General features: G+C 40.1%; 1 protein-coding gene across 1 annotated transcript in view; it reads right to left on the bottom strand.

The window, feature by feature from the left end:
• The window catches only part of traf3ip2b (TRAF3 interacting protein 2b), a 1379907-nt gene that overhangs the window by 744648 nt on the left and 615903 nt on the right, over positions 1-19356 (bottom strand). The window lies entirely within an intron of this gene.

Here is a 19356-nt window from a genome sequence, read left to right as displayed (position 1 = left end):
CTGTCCGCTTTTCACCCTCCGCCCTTTTCCTCCGCAGAGGATTAAAGGTTAAATGCTCTGTGTCCGGTCCGTGCGTTACAGACGTATTTGGCTAGGACCAGTGCATTCCGGAAGAGTGATCAACTCTTTGTTTCATGGGCTCCTCCCGATAAAAGGGATCCCCTATCTAAGCAACGCCTTTCGCATTGGCTTGTGGACGCTATCATTTTGGCTTACGAATCAAAGGGAGTGCAACCTCCAGGGGACATCAGAGCTCATTCTACGAGGGGCTTAGCCGCCTCTTGGGCTCTGTTCAGGGGAGTATCACTGCAGGATATCTGCTCTGCTGCCGGTTGGGCTTCTCCCCATACGTTTGTGCGTTACTATAGGCTGGATGTTACCAAAACTCCGGTAGCACATTCGGTTTTGGAGGTGGGGTCTTCCTAACCCTGCCTTCTCTTGTGTGTGCCACACACATGGTTCATGCCGTGCTTGTACACCGCAGTTACGTGTGTGCGTCGGTGTGGCGGGTTCATGATTATGAGACGTGCACCGCCCTTTGGGGTGACTGTCTTTTTCTGGCTAACAGAACCTCACTGTGAGTGTATTGGGCAATCGGGGAGCTGTCCATGTCTCTCCCATAGCTGGATCTCGAACACGAGATGATGAAAGAGAACAATAGATTACTGTCGTAACCCCGGTTCTCTGAAACATTGAGTGGAGAGATCCACCAGCCTTGCCCCGCTTGCTGCACGAGAAGCGAATATACTTACTGGAGTACAGTAGCGCGTGCAGGTAATTATATGCCGCAGGTAAGGGGCGGGGCGTTACCGGGCATTGGCTGCGCGCTCCTTTCTGTCTTGCCAGAATTGGATGCTTCTGCAGAGGTCAGGTACGGATGCCCTTCCCATAGGTGGATCTCTCCACTCGATGTTTCATAGAACCGGGTTTACGACAGTAACCTATTTTTTGACTGTGTAACAAGACACGAAACAGAACTGAAAGGATTACACGCTTCAGAGTTAAAAATTATATAATCAGAATGTACAACATGAACACATTTTCCAAACCGTGTCTTTGTCTGACCCTGAATCATTATGGTACACTTATAATGAGTGTGTGACTATTTCAGACCGGTCAGGTAGGAACCGCTGCGGAGGAGCACCGTCCCTGCGTCACTCGCCATAGACATAAACAGAGAGAAGTAGATCCGGCTGCAATGTTCTTCCACGAGACGCATGCAGTTCTGTTTATTAACCGCGAGAGCACAAAAAGTTACAGACTGCAGCTTTAAATACTCTAATTTGATTTATTTATTGTGCCAGTTCCGAAATTAATGAGAGATTGTGTCAAAAATGTCACCAAAATTAATACAAATTCTCACAAAATTCAAGCTATATTGTTGCAAAAAAAAGTACTTGTATGAGATCTGGATTTTTGTGACATTCCTAAACGTAATTTATGGAGGAGCGAGCCCATCTAATCTTCCAATCAACAGCCAGAGTATATAAGCAGCTGCTTACCGCTCCTCAGTCTCAGCTGTTCCAGCATCCCACCACCTCCCTAACTCCACCTTTATCTTAGGTACCTTGCCCTACATAATCATATCCTATATTTAGTCACTGTGGGTGGGGGTGTATCAGAGAGAGGATAGAGGGCACAACCCATCAAACTGACAGGTTTATTGCCCTTTAAGCCACGCCCCTTTTGACCGTGGGAATTTTCCCACGTTAGCTCCTCCCCCTTATGGGTGGTGTATGTACACCATGGGAAAATTGGACATGTGTAACCCCCCTTATGTTTTGAACATCTGAAGCGTGGGAATTTTCCCACGTTAGCTCCTCCCCTTATGGATGATGTATGTACACCATGGGAAAATTGGACATGTGTAACGCCCCTTATGTTTTGAACATCTGAAGCGTGGGAATTTTCCCACGTTAGCTCCTCCCCTTATGGATGATGTATGTACACCATGGGAAAATTGGACATGTGTAACGCCCCTTATGGTTTGAACATCTGAAGCGTGGGAAAATTTCCCCAACGCACAGAAGTTCTAAGTGATGTTAACTTTTTTAAAGAAATGTATAATAAAGACAGAGTCAGAGATGATATCAGTGTTTTTTATTTTATTAAAGAAGACGTAATTTTATTACATATGAAATCTTTTATCACTTTTAAAACGTTAAAGCATGTTTAAATTGCATTTTTTCTCTAAAAGTTGTCCAAAAAAAGAGCTAGTGTTATTTTAAGATGTCAAGACATTTTAAAGATGTAAAGAAATCAATAATTTACACAAAACCAAATGTGTGCATTCAGATTTGGAAAAAAAAACTATTGCATTTACATAAAACACAAAATAAGTTTCAAACTGTTACATCAAACAACAAACTACAAACAACTTGTTAAAAAGACTAAGGTTTTTTTACATACCGTTTGTTTTAAATATACACAAAAGTGTGTCCTTCACCTCTCATGGACCAAAGTAAAAACCTGCGTCCAGTCCTGCCGGAGTTGTGAATCGAATGACGTTGTGGGAAGCCTGCAGAGAGACAGAGGCAGACTCCTCCCCTACCCCGCCCACACCACGTGACCACCGTGGGAAAAACTAAATTACCTTTGGTTCTCCGTGGACAAAAACGCGTCCACTCACTTCAAAGTTTAACTGAGAAATGATCTGTCAAACAGGATACAGCGGCTCAAACAGACCACACCCACTAACACTCCCCTCTCAAACCTGAGAGGTTAATTCAAATTTTAGGGGATGCGTAAAAATGACGGTGATGATGACATCACTCAGGGGAATTCCCCCTCCCTGAAGCAGGTGTACATAAAATAAAAAAAAAGCAGGTGATCAAATAGTAGTTGTGGTTATTGGAAACCAGATAATCTACAATGGCTATGGCATCACCCTTAAAAACTCCCGAAAGAGGGATTACAGAGGCTATGAAGGATTTGACTTTAGCTCCACGAAAAAAGGGAGGATCATCACGCGGACCGTGTTTAACACGATTTCTTCACGAGGTGAAGGATCGCGTGGAATATACCTTTCACTTATCTGGAGGACGCGCGTGTACGTATGCTTATGAGAAACACCACAGAGATATCAGACTGGCTAACGTGGATGATGATGAGAGATTCACTACAAATTCAAAATCGGATCCTGATCTGATATTTGGCGAAACGGATTGGATTTTATTTTACTCGAAGGTCTGGCCAGACTTGAAGGACGGAGGGGACGTCCCACTGTTCATCGCGGAGTGGGCTGGAACTGAAACATGTACCGGGACTAGATACCGAATTCTGGCGGACCAGATTAATAAATATCCCGAGGATTACATTTATATTCTTTCCAGTGATTTTGGAAAACACGCACCTGAAGCCCGCTGGCCAATTTCGGAGGATGAACACCTGAAATTTTATGATTTAAAATTTATGTTTCAGTGGAAAGATTTATCTGTGATGGAGGAAATTTTTTCAAAAATCAATCAACTCTTCAAATGGACCGATGCGTACGACCGCTATAACAGCATAAAAACAAAATTGTTCCACCCTGAGTGGGCCACACCTAGTAGGAGGGGTGTCTACTTAACTCCACCTACTCAATACAAGCATTCAAAAGGCCTCTCCCCAAAGACTCTCCCTCATTCAAACCCCAGCGATGTCTCAACAAAGTGATGCCGCCTCCTCTTCTTCATCTCAACTGTTTGGGAAAATTCTGGTGGATTTACAAAAAAATGGATTATTGCCTGGAGTAAATGGATTACCGGAGAAAACCATTGAATGGATAAATAAATTCTGCACTGAACTTGGATATCATAATTTGACTTTCCTTACAAAACATGGATTTGTAACACCTGTGGTGGATTACGACGCACCAGACACAACCTGCGACGTTATGGACGGCTGTCTCGGGGAGACAGGTCACCGGATTATCAAGGCTATTTTGGCTGTCATTCTGGAAAATTTGATCGACAAACGGATGAAGAAAGACTGTGACGGATGTACTGTGGACCACCCTTCACAAACGAGACATAGTTGCTTGTTTGAACCCTCTGCTTATTATTTCTTCGGATGTTTTGAAGAAATAAGACTGAAAATCCTCACGCCTGACCTGAAAAACATTTTGGCTGGAGCTTTACGTAATTATGGAGCCAGGCCCGATCTACAAAGGATCCTAGGTGCTGTTGAGGTAATTTTATTCGACCTAAGAGATGAGATGTACATCGTGGAGCAATTATCTTCCATCCGTGAGAAATTGATTGATGAATCATGCGAGGAGATCATTTACACAGCTGTGGATAACTGGAAACGTGCCGTTGCGGAAAACCCTGAAAAAGCCTGAATCAGCTGAACACCACTGAAGACCACTAAAATCTACTAAAAACCTGAATCCACTGAAAACAACTGAAAATGGGGAACTTGTGTTGTACCGCTCGGATTACAAAATATTTCTTTAAATCACGTGTTAAATATGGAATATCTAACCTACTCCATAGGATTATCCGGAATAATTGGATTACAAATACCAACACAAGCCCTGATGAAAAACGACTAATGGAATTAATGGACGACGTGCGGGGATTATCGAATGGCTGGAATGACATGGTAAACATCTCTGTAAACTGTGACAACACAACCTATGCCATTATCAAAAACGTTCTCAATCAAATGTCTGAAAACCAGAACACTCTTAGAATAGGAGATATACTTTGTATTTGTACGTATGTAACTGATGTTTGTAGTTTTTTAACTAATGAAGATCCGGATGTATGTAATATTATTGATTTTTTAGTCGAATACATTCTGGAGAAGAATTTTGAAATGTCTGTGAAATTTTATTTTTTGTTTTACGGGATATAATTAATATTACACATGTTTGTGAAAATAAAAATCTTTGTTGTTTGGAAAATTAAAAAAAAAAATTGTGACTTTATATTGTGAAAATTAAAAAAATGTTGTGACTTTATTCTGTGAAAATTAAAAAAATGTTGTGACTTTATTCTGTGAAAATTAAAAAATGTTGTGACTTTATTCTGTGAAAATTAAAAAAAAATGTTGTGACTTTATTCTGTGAAAATTAAAAAATGTTGTGACTTTATTCTGTGAAAATTAAAAAAAAATGTTGTGACTTTATTCTGTGAAAATTAAAAAATGTTGTGACTTTATTCTGTGAAAATTAAAAAAATGTTGTGACTTTATATTGTGAAAATAAAAAAATCTTTTAATACTGAACAAATTTGTAACTTGACTCATTATTGACTGAGACTCGCACCGTTAACATGGCAGAACTAATGAAGAAAATATACTACGATCCTGCCAATTCTGGAGCTTTGGGAGGTAAAAACAGATTAAAACAAGCTGTATTAGAACAACACGGTGTAAGGTTATCTGATAATGAAGTGTCCAGGTGGCTTTGTAGTCAAGATACATACACTCTCCATCGAACTGCACCAATAAAATATAAGCGCAACCGTGTGATGGTTTATGGGAAAGACCAACAATTTCAGGCCGATCTAGTCGATATGTCTGCGTACGCTAAAGAGAATGATAATATTAAATATATTTTAACTATCATTGATATTTTCTCAAAATATGCCTGGACAAGGCTGTTACGAAATAAATCTGCTTCTGAAGTGACAAAAGCATTTTTGTCTGTTTTGAAAGAGGGACGGATACCTATCAAGCTACAGACCGATAAGGGGACAGAGTTTTTCAATAAACCTTTTCAACAGATGATGAAAAAATATAATATAACACATTTTGCAACCGCTTCTGAATTAAAAGCGAGTGTGGTCGAAAGGTTTAATAGAACTTTAAAGGGACGAATGTGGAGATATCTTACATCGATAAATTCCAAACGTTACTGTGATATTTTGCAAGATTTGACAGAGGGGTATAATTCCAGTTATCACAAGTCCATAAAAATGCGACCCTTGGACGTGAATAAAGAAAACGAACCCGTTGTGTTCAACAATTTATACGGGAAAATACGTAAAGAGACGCCGGCCTTTAAATTCTCAGTCGGTGACGTGGTGAGAATATCTAAAGTGCGGAATATATTTACCAAAGGATATGAGCAGAACTATACCGAGGAATACTTTACTATAGCTTCTTGTATACCCAGGGAAGTAGCAATGTATAAATTACAGGACTATGATGGGGAGATAATACAGGGGTTTTTTTACGAAAAAGAACTCCAAAAAATTATTGTGAGTGATGATAAATCGTTTAAGGTCGAGAAAATTCTCGATAAAAAACGCCGTGGAAAAGTCTCATACGTTTTGGTGAAATGGTTTGGGTGGCCGTCAAAATTCAACAGTTGGATTCGTGAAAAACACGTGATTGATCTACAAGCTCCCTTAAAGGGGTAGCGTGAGAGACAGACGCTGTCATTTATGCAAAGTATCCATGATGTCAGAGGAGGGGTTCTACGTCACGCTCCCCTGCAATGCATCCGGGGATGTTTACCCCGAGAACACCATATCTAATTACAGAACTAGACTGGCAAAAGCCATACATTTAAAAGGATTATGGGAAGTGACCCTGGTTGAGTTTCACTACCCTAAAACCTGGTACACTTTCAACGAGGAAGACGCTGGTTTTACTTTTGAATGCGAGGAATGTTTGAAAGAGGATGAGCGTAAACCGCGGGGTGATGTTAATATCCAAACTTTCCGGAAAGCCCTAAAAATATCTACGGACCATAATAATATAAAATACGGTTATTTTGAGGATATTTCAGCATTACTTAAGGAAATAAACGCAACTCTTCCATCACGGGTACATCTAGGCTACGATCATATAAAAAATAAGGTGTTTCTGAAAACATCTCAGAAAGCATCTCTAACATTTCACGGAAAGCTAGCCGTCATTCTAGGATTAAAACCCGGTGTTTCTATAGAAAATACAAACACTTCGGATGAACACCAGGGTGTGAGGAGCATCATATACGCACCATTCCAAACAGATATAACTGGAGGGTTTTATACATTATTTTTATATATAGATATTATAGAATATCAGTCGGTGGGGGACGCATATGTTCCCTTATTAGAGGCGGTACATATTGAACCTAGCACTAGCAAATCAGTCAGCGTCAGATACGACAAATCTCATTACGTGCGTCTTAATAAAAACTATATATCAGATATTGAAATTGAGATTAAAGACGATCAAAATAAAGACGTCCGATTCACCTACGGAAAAGTTGTGACGAAACTACACTTTAGACCGGTGAGAAAACATTTGTTTTAAAAATGGCTTATCTCACACCGTACCAAGAAGACCCTCACCGCTACATATCATATTACCAAGCACAAAGTGGTGGGTCCATCCAAGGTTTTAGCGGAACGGGGGTCATGTATGGTTCTGGTTTCGGATCAGGAATCGGCGGTTTGTTCCGTGGATTATACCGTATGGCAGTTCCATTTCTAAGGAGGGGTTTTAGTATAGCAAAACCCCACATAAAAGCTGCAGCAAAAAACATAGTAAGCGATGTGGTTACGAGCGCGCTATCAAGGTCATATAATAATAAAGATAACACCGAAGGACAGAGCGGTCATGGGTTCATGGTCATGCAGCGAAAAGGCTTGAAACCACCAGGGACCCGTATGAGGAGAGGGCGTGGTCACGCCATAAAGAAGACTAGACGCAACGCCAAGAAATCCTCAGTTGCAAAATTCAGACGAAGTCGCAAGAAGACTGTGAAAAGATCTACAAGTTTGAAAAGACGAGCCAATACTATTTTCTAAATCATGTCGCTGATTCATAGTATGTCGGACGAGTGCATCAAATCAGAATTGGACATTTTTACCCTTCCTTTAACGCAGACATCTATTGAAAAATACACTTATGTGGAAATCCCGCCTGTGGCAGCTATTAATGATTCTTCGCCGATTGAATTTTTCATCGCGGGGACTGGCGAAGATTACACAGATTTGAATAACACATTGTTATATACACGTGTCAAAATAACTCTACCGGATGGAACTGACATACCCCAAGGAGCCCCGGTGGGTTTGATCAACTACCCGTCTGCGACGATATTCTCACAGGTCGATGTCTCCCTCGGAGATCGACTAGTGTCACAATCGTCCAATACGTATCCGTACAGATGTATTCTTGAGATGCTCACTAATTATGGAAAAGAGACCCTGGAGAATAACTTTTCAGGCGGATTGTTTTACAAAGATACAGCCGGTCATATGGATGAGACAAATCCAGCTGGTAGTAATGCAGGTTTAACGAAAAGAGCTGCTTTCACAGAGGGGAGCAATGACGTGGAATTGCTCGGTCCAATACACAGCGATATATTTTTTCAGCCGAAATTACTATTGAACGCTGTCGATATTCGTATTCGTTTAACTAGAGCGAAAGACGCGTTCTGTCTTATGCGGGGGGACGCGATCGATTATAAACTAAAAATAATCTCAGCTTCTCTTTTTATCAAGAGAGTGTCAGTTTCCCCCTCCCTCCGCTTGGGGCACGCTCAAGCCTTACTGTCAGCCACGGCTAAATATCCTATTGACAGAGTTTGCGTGAAGAACTTCTCCATACCGACAGGGGCGCGCGTCTCAAACCATGAAAATATCTTCCTCGGCACATTACCGAAATCCATCATTATAGCGATGACGGATAATTCTGCTTTCACAGGTGCATACGATAAAAACCCTTTCGCGTTTGAACACTTTAATTTAGAATATCTTTCCTTGAGCTCAGACGGGGTTAACGTCCCGAATCGTCCCTTTCAGCCGGAATTTAATTTAGCAAATGCCGTTAGAGAATTTTATCAATTGATTTCCGCAACCGGAAGACATCTGAAAAATATCCCTTTGAGTATAAACAGAGAGGATTTTCTGAACGGTTATACGTTTTTTGCCTTTAACCTCAGCCCGGATGATGAGTGTGGGAGTCATGTGTCATTGATTAAATCAGGAAATATTAGATTAGAAGCACGGTTTAGAGAACCTCTAGAACACACCGTAAATATTCTGATTTATGCAACGTACGATTCTCTCCTGGAAATATCTCATCGGAGACAGGTGCTTGCAGAGCACTATTAAAGGGCTTGAAATGAATACGATCGAGCTGACGGAAATTATGGATGCCATAGCGTGTAATGTAAATTTTTTAGGAGTGCTCCCCTCCGACCATCTCCCCAAAGAAACTTTGAAAAATGTACCTGCTCTACTAATTTGTAATACTGATCCATCGGATGAACCGGGACACCACTGGTTAGCTATGTACATAGATCGAAACGGACTCGCTTGTTTTTTTGACAGCTTCGGGAATCCTCCGGATTCAGATTTTTTTCCTTCATCCATTAGCGACTTTCTAAGAAACAATTCTACACAAGTTCATCATTCTATCAGACAAGTCCAAGATTTTACGTCAGTCACCTGTGGGGAGCATTGTTTATTTTTTCTATATCATATTTCACGAGGTGTTGAGTATGAAAATATAATGGAATTTTACCATAACGATAATCTGTTAAGAAATGATGCTATGGTCTCTCTTTTTGTGAAAACATTGAAACCCAGTGTCTGCAATAATAAAAGATTTAAATGTATCCAATGTGTACAGTCTGGTAAAATGTTCCAGTCTTATTAATTCCTGTGTAATGAATAAATAAAGAATATGTATATGAAATGAAATGAATAAACCAGTCATAAACAACTGAATAATTTCGTTTTTCCTTCTTTATTTAACATCAAAAACAATAAAACCAATACATCAGATACAGGTTGCATACAATATGTTGTACAATAACATACACGACAATATTTTGTAAACAAAAACAATCTCATTACACATCATTGTTAAAAATCCAACCATTGTTTTACATCTAGCCTGGGTGAATTAAATACATCTTCATCGGGGACGTGTGGGTATCTCTGCCTGTGTTGTTTTTTCAAAGACTTAGGTGCAGCACCAGAGTCATCCGCCTGGGTTTTTCTTTTAACCGATTCAATCATTCGCCTTAGATTGTGATTGGTTATAGTCGAATAAGGAATCTTTAATGTCCCGAATGCATCCAGAAACTCATGCCAGCCTACAGGGCGTCGGTTCTCATGCATCATCTGTGGTGATGTTATGCTCTTTATCAGATCAAATATATGGGACCCGGGAATGATTTTGCCTTTGTGAACAAATTCCCCGTCAACTGTCCATGAAGACAAGTGTTTGGCTTTGGACATTTTATCCATAATATATTTCACATTTTTTAAGCTTCTCTGAGGAATATTGGCTAAAACTTCTGACACGATTGCGTCATCACTGACGTCATCATTCTTAAGTTCAGGGATGTGGGAGGTGGCAGGTGTCTCATGTTCCGGTAGTCTAAGAGTTAGAGAGTTACTTTCTATATCCCCGTGTTTTACCACGCTCAAGAATCGTTGTAGAACATTAGTGTAGAGTTTGGTTTTTTCGTAAGTGTTCAAATCATGTCTCTGTAATATTTGTCTAATTGAGGAATCCAGATCATTCTCCACAGTCGATTGGATATTCTCATGAGACGGTGTGGTTCTTAGTTTATCCAGCTGATGTTTTGGCACAAGATATAATTTCTCGGTATGTTGCATTTTTTTCCTCTTCAGTTTCTTGTTATTAGACTAGTTATGAATGGGAGAGCCACACTGAGGAGGGGAAGCAAAAAACCCCCTTTTTGATTAATCATATGTCTCTTCCTGCTAATATTGATCTTTTTATTCGCTACATACTTGATTTCGTTTCTTCTTCTTTTTAAAACCCTGTGCTGTTTCACAGTTAGAGGGATCTTTCCATGAAGAATATTGAGAGCTACTTCACATAGAGCTAATATCAGCTCATCCGGGGAAGACTGAAGAATAACACGTCGCTGCTTGGGTGAGCTCTTGTATAATAACTTTAAGAGATAGAGGTTTCTGGAAAGCCTTCCGCTCATTGTTACTTTTGAACGTACACCACCGGGTAGTCTGACAGCAAATCCGTTCTGAGGCGAAATTTTTCAGGCGTCTGTGGTTTATAATCTATTAATAAGTAGCCGTAAGGACGCTCGGTCGAATCCTGATAGGCTTCGATAAAAAACTTTGTATTCCCAGGATACATCTGCCTCCCTAAAACACCAATCTGTTGTTTATCACGCGGGTTTTTAAATATTATTAAATAATTTGTATTGAGACCTATCGTTCTGGTAGATTTACCCTGGAAAAACAGATTCTGTATTAACAAAAGACAGCTAATCTTATTATGATGTATATATTGTGTAAAAATCTTTTCCACCTCAGCGTTAGAAGCGGCTAAAGTCATAACGTCGTCCAACACGAGAAGCGAAGTTTTACCAGAAGGAAATAAGGATCCATCGACCAATGTCTTTGGTATGCCTTCAATGAATTTAATATCAAAACTATGTAACATTTCATCATACATCGGCTGCCAGGATGTATACACGTACACAAAATTATCAAACTTGACAGAACACATTTTTTCTGAATTATACATCAGAGTCTTCACAAAAAAAGTCTTTCCGCTGTTGGACGGGCCGGCGACAATTGCTGAATATGGGTGTTTTAACCTCGAGTCGAACACATCTGTTTCACACATATTTTCAAAAATATGACTAGAACCCGTAAGGCAGCGTTGTAAAGTCTGGTTGAAGCACACGCTTGTCATACACCACTGAGATTTTTTTCAGATGTGATCTGTTAGATAAGGTGAGGTGACGTTTGTTGCGAATAATACTGTGTGTGTGTGCTGACAGGTGCAACTTGTCACCTGTCTCAACATAACCACGCACAAGGGCAGTGAGACTGTCTAACGTCACTATTTCAGCGTTCTCTGGTGTTAACGTAATCCCTTTAGCTTTGAGACATGAACGGCCCTTGTTTGTTTTAAAAGCATAAGATTTCGGACCGGACGAAACGAATTGAATAATATGTTCGGCAGAATCTAACTCGCTCGTTAGCTGTCCTAAATACGGACCCGTCTCAGGGACCCAATCCTCGGGTTTTGAAACAAAAACAACGGAATCTGTATCGACATACAGAACACGTCGCCCTAATTTATCCAAAAGATTGTAGAGGGCTAAACGAGCATACGCAGTGGTAAAAGCCCCGATGAAAATGTTAACATCGCGTGTGGGGCAGGGGTCTTGAGTAGGAGAACTCCATTGAATTAATCCCACCGTTTCAGATACGAAGGAGAAGTGACGTAATACGTGTGCGCGACTGAATAAAAGCTTGCTGAACTCTTGTGAGTCTGTCAGAAGCTCAGTGTGTGGTAGGTGAGATCTGAGACAAAACCTACCCCAGAGCGTATTTAAAATTAGTTTCGCTATGGATCTTTTTGCAGAATTATGATTTATTTTAGAAGGATCCAACTGAATCCCCTCCTTATCGAGATAATCTGATACGTAAGATTGTTTTTCGCTCTCCGTCACTACATTGACAGGGTAGCCAGAGGCTTCCTGTTTTAGTTTGAGGAACGTTTTGACATAGTCTCTGAACAATGTGTCAGATGTCTCTGGAAAATGCCAGATCTCGTGTATTTTCACCACGCGATAACCGTGTTCAATAGCTTTCTCGAGCTCGACACTCACCCATGTCCCCGTAATAGCACGAAGATCATCGCCGTGAGTGCATTGTGTGTCGTGGATCTGCTGCTCGGCACATGATCTGCAAAGAGGAAACATCAACTTTCCTCCGCACCTGTAAGGTAAAACTGGATGGTACAGTCCACGCGGGGGGAGAACTATCGCTTTTATGAGACCAAAATAATTCTCTATCGGGTCAAAATCCTTGAAAAGAATTTTGGGGTGCCCTACAGGATAGGTTTTAGTAGACTGAACGTACGGATAGAGAGAAGTGAAATCAAAATAATCGATTCTCTCATCTTCAGCTACTCTGTGATAGAGTTTGAACGCATTCGTTCTACCCCCATAAAGCGCGTCACGTGGGTAGAGCCGGGTGGGGGGCTGGTAGGTACGTGTGAACTGTATGACGTCAGGGTCTCTTTGTTTCAGCTCATCCCATTCACACTCCCACATAGTGATGACGCGCATGCCATACACTCTCCGGAGACTCTCCAGTTTGCTCTCACACTGTCTCCTTAGATCACCAAAAGAGACTTTTGATAACGGATTTATTTCGTATGATTTAAAGCGACAATAGTGTCCGTGAAAAAAGCAGCCCATATACTCCAGAGCTGTTTTAACACCATCAGAAGTTTCATAATATCCGTCGATATGATATGGCCCAACCTGCCGCTCGCCATAATTTAATGCGTGTTGCACCTCCACGTTTTGACTCGTCCTGACATACTCAAGCCATTGGATGGATGCGTTTGAAAATGTCTTAAACTGATTAATATAGGCGTGACTATGTGTAAGCGCTAACGTGTCACGCGAAAGGAAATTTGTTTTGAAAGTTTTCATACACACGCCGGGTAATGTAATTGATCTAAACGGATCAATGTTTGTGAAATTGATAAATTCAGCTCTGTATCTCACACATGCGTCGCGTAGTATAACAACATCATTTTTACAGTAGAAGGCCAGCTCTTTTTTAAAATCAAAGATCTCACGGGATACATCTTCGTACCAGGTGTCAAAAGTGACACGTTCGCTCTGGCTCATGGTCTCGTAGCCGTAAAACTCCTTTGGAGGATAGGGGCCGATATAGGCTGTATTTTCCGGTTTATTAAAGAGGTGAGGAAAGTGACCCTTGCTTCGTTCCTCCAAGTTAAGGGCTGCTGGTATTTTTGCTAGTTTAAAGGGGATAAATTGCCACGAATCGATGAAACGTAGTTTAAACGTACTATCATACATGTATAGAATTCTACAACCCTGGAGAATGAGTTTTGGAGTTAACCCCTCTCCAACAAGATAATTGACAATTAAATAGTTATCAAACCCTGATGAATTGTGAGCTATAAATGTATATCCTTCATATTTCGGGCGTCTATAATGCTTAATTAGAGCAGCGACGCAGTCTTGCCCTCCGGCTTCAAACGTCTCTCCCCCCTGACTGATGGCACAAACATAATTTGCTATATGTTTTCCATCTTGAACGAATGTTTCAAAATCATAATAAATGTATTTTTCATCGTACTGTTCAGGTTTTAGAGGTTGAATGTAACACTCGTGAGTCCCTTCACTCGCCAAAATTTCACAACAATGTATGCAATACTCTGGAGAGCATTTATGAGGTTTTTTATTTTTCTCATCATTTTGCGAAGGTCTATACACGACGTGGCATTTTGAACAAAATTTCACAGATTTACACTGAGATCTTTCATCGCGGGCCTGTGGTTTTTTATGTGATTCGTAACAAAAACTGTTTCTACAGAATCTCAGGCATTCTGCACATTGTCTTGTTCTGGTCGTATACGAACGACATTCGGAAGTCATACATATTTTACAAACGAACTGACACTCGTGTGTTTTTCTATCTTTATGCCCTCTAAAACAGTACTCACAGACGTACGACGCTCCTATAAACCCGGTTAAATTTTTTATGAGATGAAAATGTCCCTCGTGCAGAAATAGATGTGCTGTTTTTGCGTGTAATTCGTCTGTGTTTTTGTGTACCACCACCGCCCCAGAAGAATCCCTGTAAAAAACTACAATTTTTATGTCTAATTTATCTTCAAAAACAGATAAATTGTGAAGACCTATCTGCTCGTGTGTCTTAAACCCACATCCTGTGTGAATGTCCATCGCAGGTGCGTGCAATTCTTGATCTGTGAATTTGGGATTGAGGAAATATGCTAGACAGTAACTCAAACACATTTCGTTATCGATATTAAACGGACTAAATAAATGCATTTTATTCCTAGTAATACTCTCGCTGATAGCTATATCAGTAAGCTTCCTCCGTCCGCCCCCTGTTTTATCTCGCACGATAGATATCTGTAATGTTAAAGTTGCATCACCGGCCACATCATTATTACTCTGGGTAGCTTGTTCAATCTGATTTATGAATATTGAAGGGTCATGGTTATTATCGGGAGTTAATACTGCATTTACAGACCCCGGTAAACTCTCCCCAGCAAGCGCTATGTTTATGAAACCTCTTTCACCAGCCAGCTGTTGTGAAAAGACAATCGTATCGTTAAGAATGGTATGAAGATGTGAATTATATTCTATAAAGTCAGTGGTCTGTATTTGACTGAGATCTAACGGTCTCTGTAACTCTACACCATTAAAACGCGGGCGTGGTGTTATTGTGAAGTCACCTATAACACCCCCGTCAGTCATTAACGCATCTATCTCCGTACGACTTAACTCCGCGGGTTGCCTTTCACCTCCCTCCATCCCACCTGTTTGTACACTCTCATCTGCATCATTCAGTGCTATCCAATCTTGTTGTTCGGATATAATATTATCCAATCTTTCCGTATTAGACAAATCATCAGTATCTAAAGCTCTCAATTGTTGATGTATCAGGAGCTGCAACCTCTCGTTATTCTCATCAGCAGGTCTTAATCTCGACCGAATTATTTGATCAGACTCTGACTCCACTCTTACTCTTTTAGAAGACATTTTAATTGTATGAAACAGAACAGTAAATATAAAACACAATGTTACTAACGTGTATAACAAAATTACATAAAATTAGATAAAACAATAATAGAGAAAATAATAGAGAAAATAACACTCAAACGAATTAAAAAACAAATAATAGAGAAAATGAAATAAAAACAATAATATCCAAAACACTTATGAAGGTCTACCCGCCGACTGTCTCTGGATAATATTTAATCTTTCAGAGACTAGTGCCAGCGCTGTGATCAGCATCGATTGATCGTTTCTCACCTCTGATAACTCTCGTTGAGCTGATGACAGATCATTTCGTAATTGTCTATTTTCTTCGAGCAGACGGGCTTGACCGTTGGATAAGTGTTCAACCGCACTTCTTAAGTCGGTGCTGTGCTGAGTCTGTGTGTCAATTACTCTGTGTAGAAGTTCCACAGTACCCCTCTGGCCTTCTTCAACAATATCCGCAGTTTGGTGAAAGGTGAGCGGTAGTGTTGCGATTTCCAAAACACGTTGAAAGTTTCTGTTTGCTGCGCGCAAAGTGGCGTAACTCAAACCTTGTAGTTCTCCAACGTTAAACAGAGGTCTGAAGGGATGGTCATTTCGTTCATCTACCTCGCTGCTATCTGACGAATCCCGTTCAGAATTTACAGTATTTAGAACCGAAGCTTGAGATTCTAAAAAATCCTGTAAACCATTTTCGTTTTCGTCTTGGTTGTCTTCTAGAGTAAAAAAAAAACAAAAAAAAAACACAAAAACATAATTAACTTATTTAATTATTAGATTTTATTTAATATAGATGACATATAATGAAACAAGAAATATATCTTACCGTCTTCCGAAGAAATTGGACTCTCATGAGAATATTTCTCGAATCGTTTCTTACAAGAAGATGTGGAGGTAACAAATGGACTCTCAGGAGTTTCTTCTAAAAACAATATTATATTATTTTAAAATTCACTGAATAAAAATATTATGATTAGACAAAAATAGTTTTTTTACTTACTATCATCCGGATAGTTTAATTCTTCTCCATAAATTTCCCTCAACCGTTTAACTCCTCGATGTGACCCGTTGTCTGTGGAAGCAGTATCTGTCTGTTGTACCTGTTGATCGCACGGGGTGGGACATGGTGTTACATCTTCGTAGGCTGGAGTTTGAGCAGTAGCCAATGGGGACACTGCTTGGTCCGGCGGGTGTATGATGGCTTGGGGTAGTATATCACCTGTGAATTCTGTTGAAATATATACATAAGAGTTGAGTTTTCTTCAGAAAAAAGAAAAAAGATAATTAGAAGCCATTGTAAAATATATTCCATACCCTCTAAAAAATCATCGAGGGATATACCATCGGGAAATGATGCATCATCTACGAATTAAAAAAAAAAACATTTATTAAGATATCTTTTCAATTTGTATCATTTATAATTTATGTTGAAAAATACTTACATAGATCATTCAGAACTTTCGCTAGATCGGCATCAAAATATTCCTCCGGTGAAGTCTCTTCTCGTTCATGATGATTTGAAGACATGATAGATTAAGAGTAGCCTAAGTTAGCGTATTCTCTCCTCACTCCTTCGGTGTTAAAGGTATGAATGAATTCTCCTTCTTTTAAACCTTTGTACGAAGTGTTTAAAAAACACATTTTTCCCGCTTCATTTTCAAAAGGAACCACCTTTAACACAGCGTGAATTCAACATCGTGAGGGGACGAGTAGTAAAAACATGTGTTTGTTGAGATACCAGCTTAATAAAAAACTAATTATCGTAATAAAAACATAAAACCCAACGCTATCGGGGGGCTAGGCTTACTCAGTCACGACAAAGGCCTGTGTGTGTGTGTGTGTGTGTGTGTGTGTGTGTGTACGTGTGTAGGGATTTCGTGTTATAGTTGAGATGAGATTAAAACTATATGGTCTAAAGTTTTAAATATAGATCAACTTTATCTCCGATCTTTAGACAATAATCAGGAGTAGGCTACTATTTCAACGCGTCCTTTTTATCCAGCCCTGCTGGAGAGAGATGGGGGAGATCGCACGGAGGGAGGGAGGGAGGGAGGGAGGGGGAATTCCCCTGAGTGATGTCATCATCACCGTCATTTTTACGCATCCCCTAAAATTTGAATTAACCTCTCAGGTTTGAGAGGGGAGTGTTAGTGGGTGTGGTCTGTTTGAGCCGCTGTATCCTGTTTGACAGATCATTTCTCAGTTAAACTTTGAAGTGAGTGGACGCGTTTTTGTCCACGGAGAACCAAAGGTAATTTAGTTTTTCCCACGGTGGTCACGTGGTGTGGGCGGGGTAGGGGAGGAGTCTGCCTCTGTCTCTCTGCAGGCTTCCCACAACGTCATTCGATTCACAACTCCGGCAGGACTGGACGCAGGTTTTTACTTTGGTCCATGAGAGGTGAAGGACACACTTTTGTGTATATTTAAAACAAACGGTATGTAAAAAAACCTTAGTCTTTTTAACAAGTTGTTTGTAGTTTGTTGTTTGATGTAACAGTTTGAAACTTATTTTGTGTTTTATGTAAATGCAATAGTTTTTTTTTCCAAATCTGAATGCACACATTTGGTTTTGTGTAAATTATTGATTTCTTTACATCTTTAAAATGTCTTGACATCTTAAAATAACACTAGCTCTTTTTTTGGACAACTTTTAGAGAAAAAATGCAATTTAAACATGCTTTAACGTTTTAAAAGTGATAAAAGATTTCATATGTAATAAAATTACGTCTTCTTTAATAAAATAAAAAACACTGATATCATCTCTGACTCTGTCTTTATTATACATTTCTTTAAAAAAGTTAACATCACTTAGAACTTCTGTGCGTTGGGGAAATTTTCCCACGCTTCAGATGTTCAAACCATAAGGGGCGTTACACATGTCCAATTTTCCCATGGTGTACATACATCATCCATAAGGGGAGGAGCTAACGTGGGAAAATTCCCACGCTTCAGATGTTCAAAACATAAGGGGGGTTACACATGTCCAATTTTCCCATGGTGTACATACACCACCCATAAGGGGAGGAGCTAACGTGGGAAAATTCCCACGCTTCAGATGTTCAAAACATAAGGGGGGTTACACATGTCCAATTTTCCCATGGTGTACATACACCACCCATAAGGGGGAGGAGCTAACGTGGGAAAATTCCCACGGTCAAAAGGGGCGTGGCTTAAAGGGCAATAAACCTGTCAGTTTGATGGGTTGTGCCCTCTATCCTCTCTCTTATCAGAGCTCGAGTTGAAGCTGCTTCATCCAGCCCCTCATCAGGTGACGGCAAGCCAAATAAGTTTTACCTTATATCTTTTTCATTTGATTGGTAATGTAACGGAGGCCAGCTAGTAGTTTCTGTGCGAGTAAACCTCACTCCTCTGATCTCAAGAGACGTTCTAGCAACTGACGCTAGAGGTTGCAGCCTTTAGCCTCCTTGTTAGAGCGTCCGACTCTCATGCCGGCAGACCCGGGGTTTGAGTCCCACTTGGAGCGGGCGGTTCGAACAGGAGGGGTTACAGTAACGTCTCTAGAAAGTGTCCTATTCTAATTATATTTATTAATTAAAAATAATGCATTTCTCAGGCGGTAATGTGGATCTTTATTCATTTAAGGAGTGCTGGTTTGGTCTTGACTCTGTCCCGCCCTGTTTTGGACTTGGTTTTGTTTTTGTCTGCAGTTGATAATACCTAGAATATCAAAATCAACTGCAGGCGGTCGATCCTTTTCCTATTTAGCACCGAAACTCTGGAATAGTCTTCCTAGCATTGTTCGGGAAGCAGACACACTCTGTCAGTTTAAATCTAGACTAAAAACACATCTCTTTACTATGGCATACACATAAAACATTTTTAATTTATATTATTCAAAA

The sequence above is a fragment of the Gobio gobio genome, assembly GCF_949357685.1.
Source record: "Gobio gobio genome assembly, chromosome: 19".
Taxonomy (NCBI): domain Eukaryota; kingdom Metazoa; phylum Chordata; class Actinopteri; order Cypriniformes; family Gobionidae; genus Gobio; species Gobio gobio.
This window is presented reverse-complemented; position numbering and strand designations above follow the sequence as displayed.